This window comes from Cydia pomonella, chromosome 17, assembly GCF_033807575.1.
Source record: "Cydia pomonella isolate Wapato2018A chromosome 17, ilCydPomo1, whole genome shotgun sequence".
NCBI classification, from domain to species: domain Eukaryota; kingdom Metazoa; phylum Arthropoda; class Insecta; order Lepidoptera; family Tortricidae; genus Cydia; species Cydia pomonella.
The window spans coordinates 20,451,852-20,469,920 of NC_084719.1; the positions used below are offsets into that span (position 1 = coordinate 20,451,852).

An 18,069-nucleotide genomic window follows, 5' to 3' on the forward strand; every position below is an offset into this window, starting at 1 on the left:
TCTGATCTGAAAATGCAACGTAATATATGAAATGCTCATCACACGAATAAATGCCCTTACCAGGATTTGAACCCGGGACCATTAGCTTCGTAGGCACCGGTAGTCGAAAATGATCCTTAAAGTTAAGAAACAGAAATAATTATCTCCCGCGACATGGTCTTTGGTTAGATTTTTCCATAGTTAATACGTAACAAATTTTGTCTTCAAATATGTTATTTCATAACAAAAATAATATAACAAAAGCCGTGCAATTGCTTTGTTACAAAGTTATATTATTTTCCAATTAACTCAAGCCCTTAGTGTTTGTTACCTTCAAACAAAGGAGAATGGGCAATTTGTCCCATGGATGTATACTGTTGAGACATATCTCGTTTGAAAGGGTTTACTCTTAGCATTATTTTATTGTATGACACCAACTTTGGATAACGTGCAGGGACTGAGCAATTTAAAAAAAAGAGTGGCGAATATAAACTGTTGTTTTACAAAGTACTTGTTATGTAGCCGGTTGTTAGGTGTTTTGTATGAAAGAATATGAGAAATTCTAGATTTCTGTTTACCACTACTTACGTTTAAGTACGTACAGGGCTGGAATTAGTTGATATAACATATGCTTGAATTAAAAATACTGCTATTAAACACTGAAACTTGCTTGTATACTCAAGCCATATATCTCATTTAAAAGACATTTTTATAAGGTATTTTAATATATATATACTTGCACTCAAATGCTTGCAGGGGCGGTAATAAAACGAGTTTTTTCGTTAATTAATTGTGGTAAATGCCGCTTTGTTTGTTCTACCTGGCACTAGATGGAGCCTTGGTAGCAGTTTGGGTAATTTTTACTATTGGTATATACAATTGAGTCATATCCTATTTGGAAGGTCTTCAATTAAGCATTAATTACTTATATGACACCAAAGACCGAAAGTGTCCAGGGAAGATGATATTAATAATTTTGATCATGCGCTGCGGCGTAAACTGGAACTAAAAAATGTCATTCATATAGAGTTACTTTTGTAACCATTTACATCACTTTGCATGCCTGAAATATAATGAAAAAGTAATTTATATATATTTTTAAATTATTACCGCTCAATAAATGGCACTAAACTACTTAATTATGATTTTTCAAATCCTCTCTAGTACTGACATCTTGCGTGCAATAGGAGAACCGAATGAGCGGCAAATGCTGGATCCGTATAGTCGCTTATTAACGCTAAAAATGTCACCGAAGAATAAGTTTGTTTAATTCGGAACTTTGACAATAAAACGAGTGGTTACCTTGAACTAGTAAGTTTCGTCTATTTATCTCTCTTGCTCTTACATTTTCGAGTGATAAAGGTAGAAAAAGCATTACATTTTTTAAAGTTCGCGTTATGTCCCGCTAAAAACGTTATATAAACTTATTATTAAACATGAAATAAGATTCCTAAGCAATAAGTAGGTAAGTAAATGTATTTATGGAGTAGTTGGAGTACCATAATTAGCAGCAAGAAAATAAATCTAAGTTTATATGTTACGATAAAATAAATCGTAAAAAGGTACTATGTACATACTTGTTTTGTTTCTCTGCAGGAAAATTGTGTAAAAGTGAAACATTTGAGATTGCGTCGCGGTTCAAAGCAACGTTCCTTTCGTTTGCCATATGAAGCAGGATTAAATTGTGTAGTTTTAAGTTCTCATGTATTTAAGTGAATTGTCAAATTCTTAGTCAGAATAAAGAATCTTAAACCTAAAATTAACGCAGTGAATACATTACAAGCATCAGCGACTCTTAACTGCTTGCCAAGCTAAGATAGTAGCTGTATTTTGTTCCATTATATATACATATGAAATAAAAACTTTTGAATACATTTAACACCTTTATTTCATATAAATTGAAAAATAACTGACGGCATACATTTTCTTCAAGGTCGCACAAATATTAGCAGGATGAGTCGACAAGTTAATTTAAAGCAAGCATTGGTGAATAGGTGCATCCAGATCCAGATAAGAGAATGCATGGTTATTGCGCCAATCTCGGACCATTTGCGATTGGTTTGCTAAGGGCACCGCTAGCTGGTGGGGATGCACAGAGCACTTATACATACCTTATTAAATAAAAACTTTTGAATACATTTAACATCTTTATTTCATATAAATTGAAAAATAAGTGACGGCATAGATTTTCTTCACGGTCGCACAAATATTATCAGGACGAGTCGACAAGTTACTTTAAAGCAAGCATTGGTGAATAGGTGCATCCAGATCCAGATAAGGGAATGCATGGCCAATCTCAGACCATTTGCGATTAGTTTGCTAGCTGGAGCGGGTTAACGAAAAACAGTAACTGGCGACGCTAACTGGCGCGGACGCATGCGACGAATTTTACCTACAAAGGCACCCGCGCGCGTGCACCCGCTCCGTGCACTCGCGCCAGCTAGCAAACGCCCTTAACCCTTTACCAGGCCAAGGGATATATTTCACCCACATCTTATATCGGTTACCGTAGTCAGGTTTTAACTCCAAACCACCTACAAAATATTTTGTCAATCCCTGAAAATATTATTTTATGATCTTCATTCACAACACGCTTCTAAATTGCGTAATATATCTTTGGCAGCTGTTTAAATTCACTTGAACGCTAATTTCAGTAAACTACGGATAAATTCGAACACTTTTCATAATTTCTATGAAACAGAAGTACATAGGTCGAACAATTTTTTGATATTTTGTAGATTTTGAGTGTTGAAAGCTAATGTAATCGGAAACATTGCTAAATATTCATGCATTATTGTGTATGACCAGAATTAGGATGTGGGTTGACATTATCCCAGGGCTTTATTAGAGTTTAACTGTGTGGGAGCTATATTTCCCATGGCCCGGTAAATTGTCTTGTCATGTCATAAAAACTCACGTAAGTGATTTTTTTTCAATGATTGATATAATGTTTCGTAGGAGATTTGGAGTTAAACCTTGACTATTATAACCGATATAAGATTTGGGCGGAATATATCCCTTGGCCTGATCAAGAATATAATAAGACAAAATCTAGTATGACAGTTCATTACTTAGACAGGCGATGGGATAACCTTAACCCACATTTTTATTTCTGGTTTAAAGGAAGATCTCCGACGTTCATAAATACATTTTTTACAAGGCGTTCAATACGGTTGCAACAGCATATAAAGTACGTATTAAGACACGCTGGTTCTTCGGGGCCTGGTAAAGGGTTAACCTTTTGAACGCCAAGAATACCTTAAGGCGTCGTAACTAGCTATGCTCAAAGCGTCATAAATACATTATAGCTGATATAGCCGCTGTCAGAGTAACCTTCACACTTTCAAGTAAGGTTTAGGGCATAGGTCGTCCGCAACGTCGCGCGTGTGCATGGAGCGGGCGTGCGGCTTACAGTATGAGCAACGCTAACTGGCGCGGACGCGTGCGACTGATTTTACTTACAAAGGCACCTGTGCGTGTTTGCCCGCTCCGTGCACTAGCGCCAGCTAGCAAACGCCCTTAACCTTTTGAACGTCAAGAACACCTAAAGGCGCCGTCACTAGACATGATTTAAGGACCATGAACACGTTAATGATTATAGCTGTTATAATCGCTGTCAAAGTCCCTAATGTAATACTCATGCACTTTCAAGCTCACTTGCGCCCGTGACCTTGGCATGTGAGTAACGTTTTTGTTATGGCGTTCAAAGGGTAAAGTATCAATGTCGTAATGCGTCGCTAGCGCGTTATTTTCGAATCGCACCCGTGCTCCCGTGTTGGACTGCACACGCGGTGTACACTTCTTGTTATTGTAACCGTTTGTGCGCCTCATAGATATAAGAAGTAAGGAGATTTATAACGAAGCATAATTTCAACGAGTCTCGCTGTCTCCAACTGTCCCCCACCACATCATTAAAGGCGTGGCCAGACAACCAACTCACGCGCTGTGATTGGCCAAACCGCGCGGTGTAGGAGCCTAGAGCGGCGGCACTAGAGTGAGGACAATTCGATAGAGCTATCGATATTTTACATGTTCTGAACATGACCTTAGAGTTTTGTCATTTTTGTTTTAAGTAATAATTGCCATAGATTTAATTTATATTCCTTTAAATTTTTGACCTTATTTACGAGCTAAGAATTTTAAGGTACGTGTAAGGTATATTAGTTAATCCATAAGTTCTCTCACAAAGGTTTTTACTGATAAAATGTAATACAAAGCTTTTAATTAAAAAAAAAACATGTACCATGATGCGAAAGCTTGTTTATGCTTAACTAATCAAATTGGTTTAAATTTTAGTCATTATTTGATGTAATGTTTGTTTAAATTGTTTACTTTGCAGCATGTTACATAGAGTTATGAAGAACTGCGAAAGCAAGTTATAGTAAATTATATTGTAAGTATAATGCACCATTAAATAAGCTTTTAAATCATATGTACGAATAATAAGGAAAGAGTAATCATACTGTAAAACGTTTGGAATAAAGAGCTTTAATAATAATAATAATAATCATAATTATCAGTAAAAATCTTTCTGATAGAACTTTTGGATCGACTAAGTATACAATATACTATTATTTTAAACATATTTATATTCTATCGTTATATAGATGGGGCGAAGTGTAACTGGAAACATTTTTCTTGAAAATGATCCGAACAAATAACACTTTTCTCGCTCGTAAACCAGTTAGGGCCCTCTACCTGTAGCATCTATCCATTTTTCTTTAATACTGGGATTTTTCGGGAAACTGAAAAAAATTGCAATCATGAACATATATTTGATTATACCTAGTGCAGTTATTCGAATCGTTGCTAGAACCTGAATAAAATATACTTATAGGTATAAACTATAATGTTATAAATAAATTGTACTTAATTAAATCAGTTTATTTTTTGGCTTACCTATTCGATTTTTAATCCAAATTAATAAGTATTAAATTAAACATTAGGTGCATATAAAATAATTGTAAAATTTTACTTGAAAAATAATTACTTTCATACACACTATATACAAACATTTTTATCGATAACGCTCAAAGATCAATTATATGCACGAGCACCACTCTACTTCGCGGCGTCAATGAAGGGAGCGGTTGGCGGTCGTACCAAGAAACAATAATGCCCCTGTGAATATCGTTAGCGGTTTAATGCATTGCGCCGTTGCTAAGGACACTACAAATAGTTTTCCATGCCAAAGCGTCAATGTAGGATGCATAGACAAATTGCCACGCGTTTGTATGACAACATGGTCTGACTCAGAAAAATCATATGTCACTGGATTTATTTGTTAAAATATGTGGTTTTATTGACTAATACGTGAAAAAAAATGTACTCACATGTGGTATGTAATGTATAGTTTTTGGATGCACTCCTATTTCAACACAAAATAAGGGTATAATTCAGCATTTCAATAAAATAGACGCGCACATTGTTCAATGACAGCTAATTTGCTACTGTCTTATGGCGGGCCAGTATGGCCACGATGTGGCCATGTCGCGGCGACACGCGCCACGCCTCCGTCAGCCATCTAGTACTTTCTATGATCTGAGGTGCGCCTAGATAACACAAGTACACATACACAACTCGCAAAATGCTCGCGTGCTCTTGTTTATATGTAAAGTACGTCTTCTAGGGCCGCGGATTGGACCCACGCGACCGGCGGGGCGGTGAGCGGCATACAATGGTCGCAATGCAAGCTGTAAAGCTAGTGCAGTGCATGAGGGACGCGCGGCTTTCTCTCACCACATCTTTAGGTGTTCTTGCCGTTCAAAAGGCTAAAAGCACCTAATGAGGGGGCTTTACATTAGCTAGATGCCGGCCCACACGCCGATCCGGTGTGCAGGCTAAGGAAATCGCTATGTAGGCCAATTCGAAAGTGCAACTGACATTAAACCAATTTTAGAATAATATTGGAATGATACCAGTTAGCTGTCATTCGTGCGTTCATTTCGCACTTATACGCATGTATTTGTGCGAGCGAGACGCCCGCAACTAACTGATATGATTCCAATATTACTCTAATATCGGTGTGCACGCCCCTTTTTATTCATAAGCAAGGTAAGATTGAACCACTATAGAAGGCAGCGAAGAGGCCGGCAATGGAACTGGTAGCGTTTGATGGAGACAATCAGTTTTCTGTCAAATGCAAGTTCAAATTGGCCTGACTGTCTCACTCGCACACCGGAGTAGCGTTTCATATAAGCGTACTTTGTTATATCCAATCGACCCGCTCTATTCGGTAGGTTTTATTATCTCGATCCATCAGTTAAGTAACAATCTCTTCAATCTGGTGGATCGAGATGGTGGATCCTACTGGACAGATGGAACCTATGGATAGGAAAACGTTATGCTCAACAATTTGGTAGCAGAAGCGATGTGATTTTTTAAAATCGCGACTGTGTCATTGACATAATATATCTGAGGACGGGCCTTACGGGCAATAAGAATGGGGCCAGTACAGCGGTGTTACGCACACGAGTTTGAGCCAAACGTGCAGTCTAACGTCACAAGTACCACAACGTGATTGGTTGATGAGTTCGCATTACGCACGCGATTGATCGCATCTAGTTGCGTTAGACAGCACGATTGGCTCGAATTTGTGAATGACACAACTGAACTAGCACTATCCTTATTGCCCCTAAGGTCGGTCCTTAGATATATGGTAAGCGTCAGGATGGCGGTGGACCTCAGCGAATTTCAAAGAAATATTTATAAACATATTGTACAGTCAGCGTCAAATACTTTGTAGCAGTCAAAGTGGCCAAATAGTTCGGTACACCATACTAAATATATGGTGTACCGAACTATTTGGTTACTTTGGTTGCTACAAAGTATTTGACGTTGACTGTACCTTCTGTGTACCTCAGTGTACCTTTAATAGAAACCAGTGTACCTTTCCCCAAAAGGAGATATTTTACAAAACGGTCCACCCGCCAACCTGGCGGCAGGATGGCGGGTGGACCTATGAAATCTTGCATTATACCGCACTAAAAGTATGCAGCTATATTGTGCATGAGCTTAGCCTACCTTGTTTTGGGGAGAGGTACACCGGTTTCTATTTCTATTTACAGAGGTACACTGAAGGTACAGTCACCATCATATATATCGGAGCGGCCAAGGTACCCACGAATATCTGAACATGCCTCTACTGTCAAGAGGTTAGAGTGCGTGTTTAGAGATCTTTGAGCACCTCGGCCACTCCGATATATCTGGTGGCGACTGTACCATATAACTGCATACTTTTAGTGCGGTATAATGCAAGATTTCATAGGTCCAACCGCAATCCTGACGTCAGAATGGCGGGTGGACTTTTTCTTAAATATCTCGTTTTGGGTTAGGTACACAGAAGGTACAGTATGTTTATAAATACTTACTTACTGCTATGGCGCAGCGACCCGAAGTGGATCTTGGCCTCCGACACCAAAGACCGCCACGCTTCTCTGTCCCAAACCGTTTCCATCTAGTCGACGGCGCCGAGTTCGCTAAGGTCTTTTTGCATTTCGTCTCTCCAGCGGGACCTACCTAGGACGTCTAGACGGTCTTCGGCCATTTGGAACTTCAGAGTACGCCCTCCAGGCTGCACGATCCTCACCCATCTGGACTACGTGCCCGAGTCTGGCAGCGCGAAAAATCCTAAGACTCACACGTGGAGAGGATGGAACCTGGAGACTCCACAGGAATCAGGAGATTGAAGATCTGGTGTCCGAGCCGAACGTCATTGGATGTTTATAAATATTTCTTTGAAATTCGCTGAGGTCCACCCGCCATCTAGACGCCAGATGTCAATGCCGAGTGCGACCGCCCTTAAAGCGGTGTATTATCTCTAGTCTCTCCAATATGTTCTCCTGGTGGGTCCACGGGGTTTATTTTAAGTGTTATCATTATCATAAACAGTGTTCACCAGCGGGTCTACGGGTACCTAATTATTTTTACCATATTTTTCATGGTCGATGAACACGATTCTATTTTGAAAACGTTGCCCGCGTAGCTACTTCAGTCTTAGGCGGTATATACTCTACACCACGTTCACAAAAGATTGATATTTTAGGTAAAAACTCACATTTCGCAATATTTGTCCATAGTAAATACTAATTCAAAAACTACTGTAGGACCTAAAATCTTCTGTGATAGTGATGTAGAAATAAATACTGTTGACAGGCGGTCAACGGTATTTAGTACAATAATTACACTAAAACAATTCGTATAGAATACAGAACCTATGAATAATATATATCTAGAGAATCTAACTTTAATGCAATAATATAATTGAACAAAAGAAATACATTAGTTCGAGTAGTACGATCAACCTATATGTCTATTATTAATAGTCTTAATGTTCGTGTATCGGTTCTGTATTCTATGGCCATTAATTATGCTTTATTTTTCAACGTTCTTTGACTACACACAAGTACACATTATATTTGCTTTTTTCTTGAACTTTATCTTGCCCATGTTCGATTCTTCTTATGTCGATGCATCCTCATTATTTCCGTATGGTTTCTGAAAATACAATAACAGTTTTTGTATTGTTTTCTAATACCTATGTTTGAAGTAGGTTTCCTATTTTTAAGAGAAGTTTTTTTTTCATGTAAGTACCGTCAAGTGGGGTAAATTAGAACAGATGGGATACCTATCGACAATTATGTCAATAAACAGTTTTACGTTCCATCAAGAATTGAGAGGTTGCCTCAATTCCTCATGGAAACCATGATGTAAGCTAGACCTTTACACAAATATTCTTTAAACCTCGTTAAGCAAGTAGCTTCTTTACAAACATAACAAAGAAGACAAATCGTCTAGCGTGAAATATCCATCGTTAAAGAGTTCTTTTCTGGTCCTGATCAGAAGTTCCACTTCTTCAAATAGCACTTTTTTGAATGGCAATACCTGGTCTGTTGATGAAACTAAAAAACGCCTATGAGATTTGGGAAGTTCCCTTAATTCCTCGTGGTTTTGTCAAAAGGACCATCTTGGAACTATATACCCACTTTCAAACAATAACTAATTTTCAACATTGGTTCAGAAATGACGAAGATCTTACTTAACATATATACAAAAAAAAAGTTTTTGAAGTCGGTTAAAAAGTAGTATCTTTACAATACTTCCGTCCGTTTACTAAGAAGGGATGACTACTACAATTTGCTTACTAAGTAAGTACTTACTTACTATTAGTATCAGATTGGAGTCGACTCGAGAGTCGATAAAATGGGCGTCGCTACCCTTTCCGGGTGGGGGGGATTTCACCGCATGAAAAAGAGACACATATAGTGAGTTTTTACTGTTCTACCAAACTACATATATAAAGTAGTCGTACTTTTTGAGTCAAATTAGTTTCATTCTAAAGGTGCGACGTAATGGCCTGAAGCCCGCTCTTAGCATACCTAGTTATACTATTTGATGGATATTGGTGTCAATTTATAATACGTTTAATTATTCATTGTCTTTACCTAATTATCTTAACCTATACATTTATAACAATAACTTTTGCAAGACGATAAGATTTTTATTCACGATAACTTGTCCGTATTCGAACTGTCTGGCTACCCGGCTAGCCGTGGCTGTGTACCCGGATTTTATACTCTGAAACTGGAACTAGTGACAGATAAGAGTCGATTGATGTTTTTTTAAAGATACTTATACTTAAATAGAATTACTTACCTATGTTTAATTAAAAGAAAGACTACTTATACATAATAATCCTTACAGTTTTAACCTATTTAACCTACCTACCTACCTACTTTTAATAGTAGCAGTTCGGTTCACTTAGTAGAAATACCTGTTCTAAGAATAATGAAAAAGAAAGGAGAGTAATAAAAATAAAGAATCTGGAAGTTGTTGAGGTGTTCCGTTCTTCATCAGCAATTCTACTTCATCAAATGTCACTTTATTGAGTAAAAATGCTTGTAATATTGATGAAAATCCTAAAATGACTATATGTATGCCTATCCTATACAATATGAGAAGCTCCTTCGGTTTCTCGTAGAACCTATCATCAGAACTGGACCTTGACACAAATGTTCCTTAAAAGCCTTACATGCTATAAACGAAATAAAATAAAAAAAAACGCCTAAGGTAAAATACTTGTCGTTGAAGAGTTCCATTTTGCTCAATATCAGCAGTTTCACTTCATCAAATGTCACTTGTTCAAATAAAAAAACTTGATATGTTGACGAAAATCCTCAATTCCTCCCAATTGAGAATTCAAATCGATTTAAAATCCTCAATTCCTCATTGAATCCATCATCATAACTGGACCTTGAACCTATGTTATGTTGTTATGTTTCCTAAGAACCTAGCTTGCTACAAACTTAACAAAGAATAAGAATCGCGCGCGTTGAAGAGTTCCGTTCTGGTCAATATCACTAACTTGTTTAAATAAAAATGCTTGATATGTTGACGAGAATCCAAACATTACTGTATGTATTGTATGCCTATAAGATTTGAGGAATTTCTTCGATTTCTCATGGAACCCATCCTCAGAACTAGACCTTATGACACAAAGGTCTTCAAGAACTTTACTTGCTACAAAATAAACAAATAAAACATATCGCGCGCGAATTGGCGAGTTCCATTTTGGCCAGCATCAGCTGTTGCATTTCGTCAAATGTCACTTTTTAATAAAAATGCTTGATATGTAAATAAAAATCCAGAAATTATAAGATGTCAGGTATTCCCTCGGTTATTTATGAAACCCATCATCAGAACTGAACATTGATATAAATACACCTTAAGAACGTTACTCGCTACAAGCTTAATAAAGAATACTAAACGCGTGCGTTGAAAAGTTCCGTTCTGGACAACATCAGCAGTTCCACTTGATCAAATATAACTTTTTTTTTAATAAAACACCTAGAGATATTGATGAAAAAAAAGACTATATGTATTTTTATAAGGTTTGAGGTGTCCATCATCAGACCTAGACACTAGACACTGGTGTCTAGCACAGATATTTCTTAAGAACCTTACTTTCTACAAACTTAAAAGTTCCGAGGAATTGTTCGGATTAATCTCTGCCGCCTCTTTCCGTCACCGCTTTACGCTACATCATTTATATCTTCACCACTTAGATGGTTGGCAGTCCTCAACTGTGCATTTCTCTAGAAACTTCCTGCCTCATACAGCTAAACTATGAAATGATCTGTCGCATGCGGTATTTCCGGCCCAATACGATCTTTAAAACTTTAAGGAAAGAGCGTATTCCTATCTTAAATGCCGGCACCGCACTTACAATCCCTATGGTGTAACAGATGTCCATGGCCAGCGGTAATTGCTTACCATCAGTTGATTCGTCTGCTAGTTTGCCTCTTATATCACAACAAACAAAAAAAGAAAAAATCTCACGCGTTGAAGAGTTCCATTTTAGTCAACATCACTAGTTCCACTTCATCAAATGCCACTAATGTGAATGAAAAAAGCTAAAGATATTGATGAAAATCCAAAATGACTATATGCCTATAAGAATTGAGGAGAATGAGGAGTTCCCTCGCTTTCTCATGAAACACATCATCAGAACTGTACTTCGACAAAAATGTTTCTTGAGAACCTTACTCGCTACAAACTTAACAACGAAGAAAAATTGCGCGCGTTGGAGTTCCGTTTTGGTCAACATCAGTAGTTCCACATCATCAAATGTCACTTTTGTGAATAAAACTTGATAATATGTATAACATTTAAGAAATTCCCTCGATTCTTCATGGGACCCATCATCAGACCTTTACCTTGACACAAATGTTTCTAAAAACCTTAGTACTTAAAACTTACTTGCTACAAACTTAACTAATAAAACAAATCGCGCGCGAGTTGGCGAGTTCCATTCTGGTCAACATCAGCTGTTACTTTTAGTCAAATGACACTTTTTTTAATAATAATGCTTGATATGTAAATAAAATCCCAGAAATAATTACATGTATGCCTATAAGATTTTAGGAATTCCCTCGATTGTTTATGAAACCCATCATCAGAACTGTACTTTGACAAAAATGTTTCTTAAGAACCTTACTTGCTACAAACTTAACGAAGAAAAATTGCACGCGTTGGAGTTCCGTTCTGGACAACATCAGTAGTTCCACATCATCAAATGTCACTTTTGTGAATAAAACTTGATAATATGTATAACATTTAAGAAATTCCCTCGATTCTTCATGGGACCCATCATCAGACCTTTACCTTGACACAAATGTTCCTAAAAACCTTAGTACTTAAAACTTACTTGCTACAAACTTAACTAATAAAACAAATCGCGCGCGAGTTGGCGAGTTCCATTCTGGCCAACATCAGCTGTTACACTTAGTCAAATGACAATTTTTTAATAAAATGCTTGATATGTAAATAAAATCCCAGAAATTATTACATGTATGCCTATAAGATTTTAGGAATTCCCTCGATTGTTCATGAAACCCATCATCAGAACTGTACTTTGGCAAAAATGTTTCTTAAGAACCTTACTTGCTACAAACTTAACGAAGAAAAATTGCACGCGTTGGAGTTCCGTTCTGGTCAACATCAGTAGTTCCACATCATCAAATGTCACTTTTGTGAATAAAACTTGATAATATGTTGATGAAAATCCAATAAGTACTACATATATGCCTATAGCATTTAAGAAATTCCCTCGATTCTTCATGGGACCCATCATCAGACCTTTACCTTGACACAAACGTTCCTAAAAACCTTAATACTTAAAACTTACTAATAAAACAAATCACGCGCGAGTTGGCGAGTTCCATTCTGGTCAACATCAGCTGTTACTTTTAGTCAAATGACACTTTTTTTAATAATAATGCTTGATATGTAAATAAAATCCCAGAAATTATTACATGTATGCCTAAAAGATTTTAGGAATTCCCTCGATTCTTCATGAAACCCATCATCAGAACTGTACTTTGACAAAAATGTTTCTTAAGAACCTTACTTGCTACAAACTTAACGAAGAAAAATTGCACGCTTTGGAGTTCCGTTCTGGTCAACATCAGTAGTTCCACATCATCAAATGTCACTTTTGTGAATAAAAGTTGATAATATATTGATGAAAATCCAATAAGTACTACATATATGCCTATAGCATTTAAGAAATTCCCTCGATTCTTCATGGGACCCATCATCAGACCTTTACCTTGACACAAATGTTCCTAAAAACCTTAATACTTAAAACTTACTTGCTACAAACTTAACTAATAAAACAAATCGCGCGCGAGTTGGCGAGTTTCATTCTGGTCAACATCAGCTGTTACTTCTAGTCAAATGACACTTTATTTAATAATAATGCTTGATATGTAAATAAAATCCCAGAAATTATTACATGTATGCCTAAAAGATTTTAGGAATTCTCTCGATTCTTCATGAAACCCATCATCAGAACTGGACATTGATGTATTAAGTACACCTTAAGAACCTTACTCACTACAAGCTTAATAAAGAATACAAAACGTGTGCGTTGAAAAGTTCCGTTCTGGAACACATCAGCAGTTTCACTTGATTAAATCTAGCTTTTTTTTAAATAAAACGCCTAAGGATATTGATGTAAATCCAAAAAAAACTATATGTATTTCTATAAGGTTTGAGGTATCTATGAGACCTGGATCTAGACACAGATGTTTCTTAACAACCTTACTTTCTACAAACTTATCAGGACAAATCTATTACGGCGAGTGTTCCATCGAATTGCTCGGATTAATCCTTGCCGCCTCTTTTCGTCATCGCTCTACGCTACATTTTTATTTTCACCACTTAGATGGTTGGCAGTCCTCAACTGTGCATTTCTCTAGAAACTTCCTGCCTCATACAGCTAAACTATGAAATGATCTGTCGCCTGCGGTATTTCCGGACCAATACGACATTTAAAACTTTAAGAAAACAGCGTATTCCAATCTTAAAGGCCAGCACTGAACTTACAACCCCTATGGTTTAGCAGGTGTCCATGGGCGGAGGTAATCGCTTACCATCAGGTGTGACGTCTGCTCGTTTGCCTCTTATATCATAAAAAAAAAGAAGAAAAATCTCGCGCGTTCAAGAGTTCCGTTTTGGTCACCATCAGTAGTTCCACTTCATTAAATGCCACTAGTGGGAATGAAAAAGCTTAAGGTATTGATGAAAATCCAAAATGACTATATGCCTATAAGATTTGAGGTGTTCCCTCGCTTCCTCATGGAACCCATCGTCAGACCTTTACCTTGACACAAAGGTTCCTAAAAACCTTGGTACTTGAAACTTACTCGCTACAAACTTAACAAAGAAGACAAATCACGCGCGTGGAAGAGTTCCGTTTCTGATCAACATCAGCAGTTCCACTTCACCAAATGTATTTACTTACCACCCATTTATTTGAAACAGTACCTAGGTACTCCATTTTGATGCCGCCAGCTTGAAACTTCAATGGCCTCAGTGTCCGATGAACAACTTAAAAATGCTGAAAGTAATAACAATTATAATAAGTTGGGAAGTAGCGACCTTACACACCCGAGTGCTCCTGGGGAGTTCTGTTACCGGACATACAATAATAATAACAATAAATAAATATTATAGGGACATTCTTACACAAATTGACTGAGTCCCACGGCAAGCCGAGAAGGCTTGTTTTGTGGGTACTCATACAACGACATAATAATATATAATATACAAATACTTAAATACATAGAAAACATCCATGGCTCAGGAACAAATATCTGTGCTCATCACACAAATAAATGCCCGTACCGGGATTCAAACCCAGGATCATCGACTTACTAGGCCAAACCGGTCGTGAAAAAAAGAGCAAAAAAAAAAGAAAAAAGAAAGATATGTCAAAAGAAAATGCGATTTGGAAACGTTATTCGCCACTTAAAACACTTTATATATCTGGTTCACAGCATTTATTTGGTGCTGATATAATGCCTGCAATATTACCCAAGTACATTAAAATATGAATGAATTATCATAAATTCAAAAGATGGTCCCTATAACAGTTCATTTTTACATGGAAAAATGGCTTTCATGTAAAATGTTTGTCAGACATATTTTTGGAAGTATAGTACAATCATTAACTTAGAAATATAGGTAACATTTCACGAATAAAAATACGGTAACACATATTTTTTTATTTTTTTTTAACTTATCCTACGCAAAATAGAATTGGAGAAACTGACATAGGGACTATCATTCGACACGACACGTATAGTAAAGTATGAATCCGCTCTAAGTCCCCTTACATAGACAGTGGGAAGTAAAATAATTCTTGTTCTGAAAACAATAAAATGTAAAATGATTAGGTAGGACAATCCAAACTTAAGATCAGAAGATCAGAAGATATGAATTTGTTCGACAATACGATAGGAAACTTTTCAGCATTTACATTGGCGCATTTTTTTCTGGAATACTATCTAAATTGCACTTTGTATATATGCTACATTTTTTATATAATTTGGAGCCTTTATTTTCCATGGAGTCGAACGCTACATAGCAGCTATACGAGAAAAAATAATACTTTTATCTAACCTACCCCATGAATAGTGAAGATCATCAAGGAGCATACTCTCTGAGATCAATGGAATGGAGTGCCTTTCGATTGGAGAAAATTATAGCGTATTAGAAATATACTATTTTGTAATTACAATGTTGAATATTTTAAATTGCGTGTTTTGACAATTATTGTTGACAATATTACATTCAGAGTCATCTTGACATAACTTTAGAAATCCATAAACTAGTCTATACTTTTTAAAATGATGGAGTAAGACTGACGAGATTACCGCTATGTATAAATGTTTTACGTCAAGTAGAATTTTGCTTTAGAGCGACATCTGGCGTTGAGTAGAAAAGTTACGGCGTAATTAACTACAATTAATTAACTCATTAAATGGTTTTATTTTGGTCCCTGCAACGATTTGACCCCAGTTATATTATACGAAAAATAGCTTATAAAAATACTTTTCACATGATATACATGGCATTTGTATACACTCTTATTTCGCTGTGTATTGAGTAATTTTTAGAATGACGATTTTTTAAAACTGTACATTGTGTCCCTTTAAATACTTTATCATTGGTGTTGATACAAAAAACATAAAGCATTTTGTATATTCTTTCGAATAAAATACGCTAAAACTTTTTATATCCCGCGTATAAGGAAATATAACTGCTTATATGCGCAACTTCTTTTTTTATATAGCTCGGTCCCTGCAAGTGGTCCAAGGTTGGTGCCATACAATAAAATAATACTACGATTAAGAGCTTTAAAACGACATATGTCTCAACAGTATACATCCATGGGACACTCCCCATACAAAAGTGCCCATTGTCCTTTGAAGACAAACGGTAGTTTAAACTGAAACTTGTTTTAAAAAGGGGAACTTTGCATCCTCTTGCGAAACTAGGGCGCCAATAATTCAACATTATTAGTAAAGTTGTGCACATACCTGAGAGATAATACCTATGTTTATTTTGCACGGTGGTTGAATGAAATCGGCTAAGAAATGTTTTTAGCTAATATTGGAGAACGAAATACGTGGTGTTACACGAGGAACCCGAAAAATTTTAACCACGCACTTCTGAGACCAAAAGAAGGAAAAATAATTATATGAGTTTAAGTAAATTTCGCCAAAAAGATTTTTTTTTGTTATATAAATTTTTACGTTTTTTTTTTTGTAAAACCTAGTTTTGTCAAAGGCTAAGTAGTCACTTTTGACATCTATCAATAAAGATATTTAGACTAGGCCCCATAAGGGCATCATCGCCATCAAAAAGGCGTTTTGCACTAAGTTACAATAAGATGTTTTTAGGGTTCCGTAGCCAAATGGCAAAAAACGGAACCCTTATAGATTCGTCATGTCCGTCTGTCTGTCCGATTATGTCACCGCCACTTTTTTCCGAAACTATAAGAGCTATACTGTTCAAACTTGGTAAGTAGATGTATTCTATGAACCGCATTAGGATGTTTACACAAAAATAGAAAAAAAACAATAAATTTTGGGGGCTCCCCATACTTAGAACTGAAACTCAAAAAATCTTTTTTCATCAAACCCATACGTGTGGGGTATCTATAGATAGGTCTTTAAAAATTATATTGAGATTTCTAATATAATTTTTTTCTAAGCTGAATAGTTTGCGCGAGAGACACTTCCAAAGTGGTAAAATGTGTGTCCCCCCCCCCCCCGTAACTTCTAAAATAACAGAATGAAAAATCTAAAAAAATATATGATATACATTGTCATGCAAACTTCCACCGAAAATTGGTTTGAACGAGATCTAGTAAGTAGTTTTTTTTTTAATACGTCATAAGGTCCTCCTCCTACTCTCTCCTCCTACTCTGGAGGTACTCGGTCTAGCTAGGTTCTCTTCCTCCTGGAAGGGCTAGGGCTAATTTCGGCTCGGTAAGAGAACCTACCACCACCACCACCAGGCAACTGAACATAACCAATGGCGGCAACTGTGTAGCCGGCTAACTAAAGCGGTAATAACTAAATGAAAACAGGTTCTTATAGTAAAAATATAATTGTAAAAAAATATGTACAATAAAATAAACTAATATCTGTCAGTACGCGACTCTACTCCAAAACAATAAAATATCGTCACTGGCCTTAACGTTCTTGAATCTTCATCGAGCCAAACGATGAATACTGGCAGCAGGTGCTACTGAAGGCTACGCGGGCCCACCAGGCGCAAGCAGATGAAAACTTCAGCAGCGATTGTCAAGAAATAAGAAGTCTTCAATTTTAGATAAGAAGAAAGGGCTGCAACAATCGTGCGTTCTTAAATTTCGGGTCGGAACCTTTTTTTTTTTTGTTAGGGGGGAAAATGCATTCCGCATACCACCCGGGTGCGGGGGGTGACCCGAGTGGTTATGTGGGACTCCCGTCTAGGCTAATGGGGCCTACGGTATACCCACTAAAAACCCCCCTGTATGCCGCCTCGCCGCCCTATTGGTGGGGTTACAGGAACGCTTGCATACTCATCCGCGACCCCACCGGCGGCAGCCGCCCACGAGCGACTCCTTCGCTAAAGCCTGAAGGCACTTCACGCTAGGCGCGTCAGATGGTTTAACGCGCCTTCCTCCTCGGCCTCCGTCCAGCAGTGTAGCGGACCCCCCCGAGCCCACCACAAGGAGGCCACGGGCGCCAGAAA

At 37.2% G+C, this 18,069-nt stretch overlaps 1 long non-coding RNA gene across 1 annotated transcript; it reads left to right on the forward strand.

Moving 5' to 3' along the window:
- The first annotated feature begins 316 nt into the window (after positions 1-316).
- On the forward strand, positions 317-2,117 carry LOC133526795 (uncharacterized). The gene is made up of 2 exons (XR_009800776.1): positions 317-1,683; positions 1,913-2,117. It is a non-coding gene; the product is annotated as an uncharacterized LOC133526795 (long non-coding RNA).
- The last annotated feature ends 15,952 nt before the right edge of the window (positions 2,118-18,069 follow it).